This window comes from Pelodiscus sinensis, chromosome 1, assembly GCF_049634645.1.
Source record: "Pelodiscus sinensis isolate JC-2024 chromosome 1, ASM4963464v1, whole genome shotgun sequence".
Lineage (NCBI taxonomy): Eukaryota > Metazoa > Chordata > Testudines > Trionychidae > Pelodiscus > Pelodiscus sinensis.
The window spans coordinates 290,567,797-290,576,724 of record NC_134711.1 but is presented as its reverse complement, the minus strand read 5'-3'; the positions used below and the strand labels follow the sequence as shown (position 1 = coordinate 290,576,724).

General features: G+C 42.3%; 1 long non-coding RNA gene across 1 annotated transcript; it reads right to left on the bottom strand.

Moving 5' to 3' along the window:
* Positions 1 to 443: 443 nt before the first annotated feature.
* On the bottom strand, positions 444 to 8,632 carry LOC112545517 (uncharacterized). Its single transcript, XR_003089006.2, has 3 exons — positions 7,976 to 8,632; positions 5,003 to 5,082; positions 444 to 604 (listed from the first exon to the last, which is right to left on the bottom strand). It is a non-coding gene; the product is annotated as an uncharacterized LOC112545517 (long non-coding RNA).
* Between the last annotated feature and the right edge of the window lie 296 nt (positions 8,633 to 8,928).

Genomic DNA, 8,928 nt, shown 5'->3' with positions numbered 1-8,928 from the left:
AACATTTATGCACACGTCTAACTTTAAGCATGAGTGTATGTTGCTTGAAGATCAAGGCCTAAGACACGAAGACTGAGGGAACAAAGGGAATGATTAGTTATGCTCCTTGTGGTGATGGGGAATGAAAAGAGATGACAGCATTAAGTCCAGTTAGGCTATAGTTAGCTTGTGTGAGGATCCAAAGGCCTGGATTGCTTCTTACACTGCTTTGCCATTTGCACCAACTTACTGCTGTTTTCTGACTAAATTTCTCCTAATATGTAAATGGAAACATAATTTACTCCACCATCAAATCTGGTCATGAGATGCCAGTGGGAGCTGCATTCAATTTCTCTGGGGCAGAATTTGGCCCAGAAAATTAGCTTTTATGATGAAATCAAAAGACACAAGCAAACACACACACAGCTGCTTCTTTTACGTTAGATAATTCTTTGTGGCTAACTCACATACATTTTTTTATTTGTTTTTCCTCCCCATTTAGAAAAGCGTGTAACTATGTGCATGGCTGGAACTTGGAAATGAAAGAATTGTTCTCCTGGACAGTACCCTACTTGCTGAGCTCTCCCCAGAGAATCCCTTGATCTGCTTATGCCTGTCTGAAGCCCTGAAAAAGTCAAAAAGATTAGGGGAAAGTCAATGAGAATTTAGACACGCCTGACTCCAACAAACTATTTACACCAATTCACAAAGGAAAAACCTTGGAAGTGTTTCCAAAAATAAAGTTCAGGAATGTGAGTTAATGCTGGTAGGGATCCTAATGCACAGACTTTCCCCATAATCAGGGTTTACCTCAACTCTGTTTATTCTGTAAACTCTGGTTTCTCAACAGAAACAGCTCATCACACTACACCCATGTTATACAGACATGCAGAAAGTCTTTGCAAAGAACTAGCTATAGAATAACCCAGCTGTTTCTTTTACTAAATCTCTGTGTTAGCAAACTCTGTCATCATTTTCCAGTGTTGGGGGGGAGGCGTTAGTACTAAGCCAAAAAAAGAAGCCGCCAGATTGACAGCACTGAAAAGCAAAGTAGTCGACTTATCCTTAGAACATTCACAGCATGGCAGTTAGCAGCAAAACTGTCCCCAGAATGCCGAGTGAGGGAGAAGAGAACAGTTGAGCTCTACACTAGAAATTAGTGCATAACTTACTACAAATGATTCATAGGCAGCCTCTTTTTTCTGCTAATGAATTATCTGCAAAGACTTTGTGATTTTTCTCACATTCATTTAAATTGTTCAATGAACATTTTCTATGAATAATTCTTGGCCTGCTGCTCATTCATGAGCTGTTCACTGTAAGAATTCATGGGTTGAAATGCATTAGGCAGTTTCATTATAGGGCTGGATTCACCAGTGTGCTCCATGGGTTTATGTCTGATTTGCGTTGCCAGAGTGTGACCAAGCAGCTGGAACGTACCAGCAAATCTAACCCATAAATCCCACGGTGATCCCAATTCTCCACTCAGTTACATTACATCACTGACACATCTCAGAAGTCAACCAAGTTACATTTATGTAACTAAGTGGAAAATTATGACCCACTTGTTACGTTTCTGTCCCCTAGAGGAAGGAGGACAATTCTTATAATTAGATTGTTAATTACATACTTTCAGTGGCACAGGGTCAGGTGTGGGGCTGGCAACCAGGACCCTGGATGCAGGTCCAGGAGGGGCACCATTCATAAAATCTGGAGGTGCTGTAGCATCTTCAACACTGTTAGTTCCCATGCCTATGTGCATTCATTAATTAAAAATTTACTTCCCATGAATATCCTTTCCCACATTCCCTTAAAAATGTGCTGTTTCAGATTTGTGGAAAGTGAATGCAAAAGGTACATGAACGTGATCAGTATGAATTCATTTTTTAAAAATTTAGCTTAGTAAATGTGGGAAATGTTTTGTTCTCTTTGCCTGGCTCTATTGATCCCTATTCAATCGCTCTGACCAACTGGCGTTACCATGACAGCTTTTGACAATATAGACCCATGAACAAAGAACTGCAGTCTTCTCTAACCTGGGTCATACACTGGAATGTCTAACAACAAATTAAGAGCAATGTACCCTGGATCAAATGTGAACCACTGTAAGTTCTTGACCGTAGTAATGCCAAATCCAGAGCCTCCCACCCCCACTTCTCCCAAAAGTATGTTTCAGAAACAGAGCCTATTAGTTTATTAGGAAAGAGTTTGACAGGAAAATAATGTTGCAGTAGGTGAAAGAGCAAGAGGACAGTGAAGTTGGTTTTGTTATTTCCTTTTCCAGTTAAGATCCCTTATGCTTCTTCTCTTCTTTTCACTTTGTTTTTTGTCACTACTAAAATACAAATGGCTTATCTGGAGTGGACAGCAAAATCCATACAGGAATGAGTGCACTCTCCTGATATCCTGAAAAATGATCAACTGTCTTATTGTTCATATCCCTGTAAGATCTTTCAGATTATCCTTGCTTTCATCTCTGTGATGGATAGGAGTGCTGGCCTTTTCTGAACATTCCAGCATTCAGTGGCTAAAGGGTTAAACTCAGGTAGCTAGGGGGTATTGGCAGGGAGCTAGGAGCGCCAATGGGAGAAGGTATTCAGATTTGAATTGAAAGACATATCTGCCTTCTGTTTTTCTTTGTGCGAGTTTTAAGAGTTGGGGAAACAAGATGAATTGAACCAGACAGAACTACCATGCCTTCAAAGACTGCTGGGAATGGAAATGGACTGGATCTTGAAGCACGGCTTGTAAGTAGATAGGGAAATGTCTATTTAGACACGATCCGGTTATTTTCTTTGTTTTGTTGTTTAATTAAACATCTCTGTGCTAAATCCATGTGCCACACCCTCCGTATATACTGTAGTTTAAGCTGTGTCCCACGGATGGAACTTCTCTGTGTTTTTAAATTGTTCTTTTCTCAGTTGCTTTAAAACACCTAGCAACCAAGTACAATTTACCAAGCATATCTTTTTGTTTTGTTAATAAAATCACCTTTTTTAAAGCTATGATTTGATTCTTTGTCCTGGAAAGTAATAGGAGGTCCTTGAATGCCTGGCTAAGACTGAGAGGTCAGCTATCAAAGACTGAAGTTTGTTTTTCTTTTTTTATTCCAAGCTCTTTTGTGGTAAAATAACTTAGGGGTCCAAGTGCTTTCTTCTGGGTTCAAGAAGAAAATTTGATGTTTTGTTTCATTTGGTGGTGGCAACTACCTCCCAAGGCCAGGGAATCTGTGATCTTGGGGAGCTTATAAGCAGAAGCCTTATAGAGGCAAGGTACTTTTAAGATCTCTTGTGGGCCCCCACCTTCTGCACTTGGAGTGCCAGAGTGGGGAACCGCCTTGACAGTCTCAATACACAGCAGCCTGCTATAACTGCAAACCAAATTGATTTCACATTTTGCTATTGTTTATCAAGATATTTCTCATTAAAAAGAATCACCCCCTGTGTATGTGTTGAAGGCTATCTTTACTTTCTGAGGGAGTTGATTATGAAGTGTACCTCCATGCTAAGTACTTCCATTCAAAATTTCTAATTAAAGTATCATTAGAATCCGAAACCACAATCATTTATTCCTGCTGAGTTCAAAGACATTGTATATAGTGATAGCTCATATGGCATACTGTACCCAGCCTTATTGGCATAGTCACTGGAACAAATTCATTCCTTGTTTGCTACACTGAAGTTACAACAGGATAAAACATGGCCCAATGAGTCAATAAGGCTATGTCAATGAATTCTAAATATTAATAATGGAACAAGACACTACATACACTTGCTCTTTCCTAAATTCATGGAGTTCAAATTATTTACATCATTGCATATTAAGATGATGTAGGATGACTCACAAAAATGTTAGTTAAAGATATATTTTAAGCTTATGTGCTAACACTATCCAAGAGGTGAGTCCTAATTTTACTACCTGTGACCAGTTTTTATAAAGCTGATTATAAACCCCATTCCATACCCATTTGGGTTTTTTGCACGGACAGGTTGAAGCATCCAATTTTTTTCACTACCCAAGATGTGGAGATGCTCACACAAACAGCCTTTTCTTGCACACCCCAAAATTCACACACAAAAGCCTAGTTCATGTATAATATATGCTGAGGGTACGTCTTAGCTGCTGCTGGGACAGTGCTTCCCAGCTTAGGTGGACATATATGTGCTAGCTGTGCTCAAGCTAGCATGCTAAAAAAAAGCAGTGTAGACGGGGTAGCACAGACAGACATTCAGGCTATCTGCCCAATATGGACTCAGGGAATGAGGCAGGTCTCTACTCAGGAAATTAGCCTGAGCCAGCACCTGTGCTGCCCTGGCAATGCACCTATCTTTAGAATGTTAGGTTGAGCAGAGCTAGCACATGTAAGCATACCTGGGCTGGGAAGCATACTCATCGCTGTAGTGTAGAGGCTGTGTCTAGACTGGCAAGTTTTTCCGCAAAAGCAGTCGCTTTTGTGGAAAAACTTGCCAGCTGTCTACTCTGGCCGCTTGAATTTCCGCAAGAACACTGACGATCTCATGTAAGAAATCAGTTCTTCTTGCGGATATACTATGCTGCTCCTGTTCGGGCAAAAGTCCTTTTGCGCAAAAGCTTTTGGGCAAAAGTCCTTTTGCACAAAAGCTTTTGCGCAAAAGGGCCAGTGTAGACAGCTCAGATTTGTTTTGTGCAAAAAAGCCCCGATTACGAAAATGGCGATCGGGGCTTTTTTGTGGAAAAGCGCATCTAGATTGGCACGGACGCTTTTCCGCAAAAAGTGCTTTTGCGGAAAAGCATCCGTGCCAATCTAGACGCTCTTTTCCACAAATGCTTTTAATAGAAAACTTTTCCGTTAAAAGCATTTGCGGAAAATCATGCCAGTCTAGACATAGCCTAGACAGTATAGCTTTTTGTTCCCCTTCTAATGGCTGGTCCACAGAGCATTTGCCTTTGAGGTAGTAGTCCTAGGTTTTTTAACTCCAGCAATAAAGGCTCATGGTTTTAGATGCAGAGGTCACAGATTCAAGCCCTGCTGATGATGACTCACCCAGGGGGAAGGTGTCTCACATGCATCTGCAGGCAGTCAAATTCAGAGGCTGTGGTGAGGCCGCTTTGAATGTTTGAACTCTAGGTCACAAATGAAATGAAATGAAATGAGAGGTAGGATTTTTCTGAGGGGTCACACACAACTCACCCAGCTCCGGACAGGTGGGGTCAATATTATTTTAAATAGCAAACCTTATCCCCAGTCTTTCACCTTAAACTCAGTTGTAGGGGCCTCTCTTCAGCTTGTCTTTTGGTGTGACTGGAGCAGAGGAAGGGAGAGGGGAATTCAATGGGCTCTCTCTACTTTACTCTTCCTGAGAACAGATGCCCTCTCCATTAGCTCTTTTGGAGGTCTCAGGAGGATCCTCAGAGAGGTGGCCGGTATACAGGGTTGGTCAGGAAATTATTGATATTTGTTCCATAAATAAAATTACAATGCAATGAACAAGTTTTTGTTTTTACCACAATTTTTCCTCCGATGTTTTTTGTTTTCATCAAAAATATCTGAAAATGTTAGTCGAAACAGAAATTTCTGTTTTGACAGAAAAGTCATTTTTGGCAAACAAACAAAACTTTGTGAACAATAAAATTCAACCAGTTCTGACAATATGATTTATCACCCCCAATCCATAAACATTTCAGTAAATACCTTCCTTCCCATAGCAAGGCACAGGGGCACAAAAAAATATTTCTGCTACCATTCAGCCATCTCACACCTGAAAGTCAGTTCAGAGATCACAGAATTAAATTAGGTAAGGAAGTCTTAGCCCTTGTAGTACATCTCCCTGCAAGTGTAAAGCATTCCTTTCTATACTAGGGATGTGAATGGTTAACGGGTTCCCTGGTTACCCGGTAAGTATCACACTTACTGGGTACCAGGGGTAGATTAACAGCCCCATGCAGCTCAATGAGCTTAGGGGACATGACTGCACTGTGGACTCACAACTTCCCTATGCACCAGAAAGCAGGTAACCAGTAAGGGTGGTGCTTACCAGATAATCAGGAAACACATAGGGGTCTGGAGCCAGCCTCCCCTCCATAGGGGGAGAAGAGGTGGGAGCAGGAGCTCGATATCCAGCATGTGGGGCTTCCAGCTCCTGCTGTCAGCCCTCCCATACAGGGAGCTGACAGCTGCAACCCCACACTTGGTGGCAGAGAGGGGAACTGGAGTAAGATCCTGCATAAAACCGGTTAAACCTAAGGTTTAACTAGTTAACTGGTTAACTGGGATTTTACATCCCTATTCTGTATATTCACCACCATTTTGTCCCACCTATTTTTAAATTTGCCAAAAGAGGGGAGAATCCACCAGTTCACCACAGAAATCATTCCACAGGCAGGATAATAAATTTTAGTTTTTATGTCAGGGCCTCCACCCTTCTGGAGCCAAAGAAGCAAAATGTCCAAAATGAGCTCACAAGGGTTGATTCGCTGACAACTGCTGGCACAGAGAAACTAGACACGGAAGAGTACACATTGGTGTATTTAGTGGTCCCAGTCTTGAGGGACATCAACCACATTGCAAAACCACCACGAAACTTGGCAGATGAGACCCAGGATTAAGAAACAGGCACACTTTGGGTTCAAAATAGAGGTAATTTGATAGGGTGCAAACATGGATTATTTCACAGCTAGCAAGTTATCCTTCTCCAATATTGTAGGCACTAAAATACTCTCTCCTCCAAAAAAAAAAAAAAAAAAAAAAAAACGTTTACATGAACAAAAAAGTTGTATAAGTATAGGTTGTGCCATGTCAGCACATAGTCCCTGTGCTGGGTTTCCCAGGCCTGCTCTCTGGTACATAGGGAAGTACTGAGTCCACAGTGCAGTCGTGCACCACTGGCCAGGCAGAGCATGGCATCTGAACTCATTGAGCTGCATGGGGCTGTTAATCTACCCCTGGTACCCAGGAATCTGAAAGCCATCTCTGGTCTTTACGGGACTGGTAGGGAAAGCCAGACCAATGCATACCACTGGGCCCCAACTCAGGGCCCTTGAGTTAGATAAACAGAATCAGGGTTCATTGACTCTATCTGTGAGGATGCCATTTGGAGAAGGTGGGGGAGGAGGAGAGCTGAAGCCTCTTGCACCAAGCTGCCACTTGCTCTTCTTTCCCTTGTCCTCACTATCAGGGAGCAAGGGGAAAGTGCACAGTTTGCCTGCATTCCTCACACTTGCAGCAGGTGAAGGGAGGAGCAAAGGACTACATGACACAAGCTGTGTACTTTCCCCTTGCTCCATGAGATTGAGGGAAAGGAGAAGAAAAACAAGCAGCATCCTGGTATGAGGGGCTTCAGCTGCCACTGCCCTCCCAAAATGGCGTCCTTGTTGGCAGTTGTCCTAGAAGTTCTCTTTTCCTGCCTTCTCACTCCTCTGGTAGCCACTTCACCCTTCTGCTTCCCAACTCTTATATCCTCCCAGTTGCTGTGAAGTCAGCATTGGCAGGTATTGCCTGTGTAAACCCTTTGGTTGCTGAGCCAGCACGGGGTACACTCACCCCATGACAGCTGTACTCAAACTACCCCTGCCATGTAAGAGGTTTCCCCAAGCTCCCACACACATACACCCAGCTCCTCCAGATTCCTACCCCTTCTGGGGCACCATGTGCCCCAAGGAAGTAATTAGGGAGCAATCTCCATGCTCCCGTTAGCACAGACACTGCAATTCTGTCTGGTCCTTATACAAGCTGTGCAAAGGGTCGGGTAGGGGCCAGGGGGAGGCTTCTCACTTGGGTGGAGGTCAGAGGGAGGCTTCTTACTCCATATTCCCTACACACATAACAGCTAGCTAGCATACAGCCCCTAAACCACATGGACATGAACTTTGATCTTGCCCTATAATGTATGGCAGTTCTTTGTCAGATGTCTTGGAAAAATCAACTACCGCAGCATGATTTTCCAAGGTGCCACAAGTGCAAGATCAAGCTCTTTATTGATGTTGGACAGGATTTCAAAAACTTTAAGCACTGGCCTACCTCTGCTCCCACGGAAGTGAAGGAGAGTTTCAAGGTTCATCATCCTTTTCTAAAGTGCACCATAACTGAGGCATAGTCGTGCTCAAATAACATGTGATAGTTTCTCCTGTAAGAACCTTTACCAAACATTTTATTTCCCCATAAACCTGATTAATCTACTCAATCCTGCATTGGCACTTCTCCTCTCTTTCTTCCAATGCCTGGACCAATAGAAACACTCTCTTGCTTTATGATGGATATTAGATGATGTCATGGAATGCTGATTAAAATGAAACATTAAGCCCAACAGCATTTTAAAACTAGGATCCTTTTATAGTCAGTGAAAAAAATTGCCCTTTTTGATTGGACACTCTCCTCTGGTACATTGCATTACATGCCAAGTAAGGTACCTCATGCAGAGAGACTTTGAGTCACTTACCATTCAGTCTTTGCTGTTGATTTTAGAATTACAGGGGGGAAAAGAGGTAGAGAGACAATACAGGTATTCATCATTTTCCAACAGAGCTAAACTATATCTCAGGGTTGAATTTTTATTGCCCCATTGAATACACACAATATTATGTCACATGCACAATAACTGAATTATAGCTTTTTAGGAACAGCAGGAACAAATTCATCCCTGCTGTTATTCCAGTGAACTCATGTGGCCTGATTCTGATTTCATGCACACTAGTGCATCTCTATTAAGTTCAGTGGAATTACTCCTGGTTTACATGGACTTAAGTGAGAAGTGAAGCAGGCCCTAAGAACTCAAACCTGCTCCTGCTGAAATCAGTGAGCACCACCAAGTTCTGTTGGAACACGATTGGGCCCTGATTCAGTTTTCATCACTGTGCATTGTTTCATCAGACAGTCAAGTTTACCATTTACCTTTCTTTTGAGGTCAAAGAAAACTACTTTCTGCATGCATTGGTCTGAGGCATATTTTGTTCAGCAACATTTTTAAAGAATGT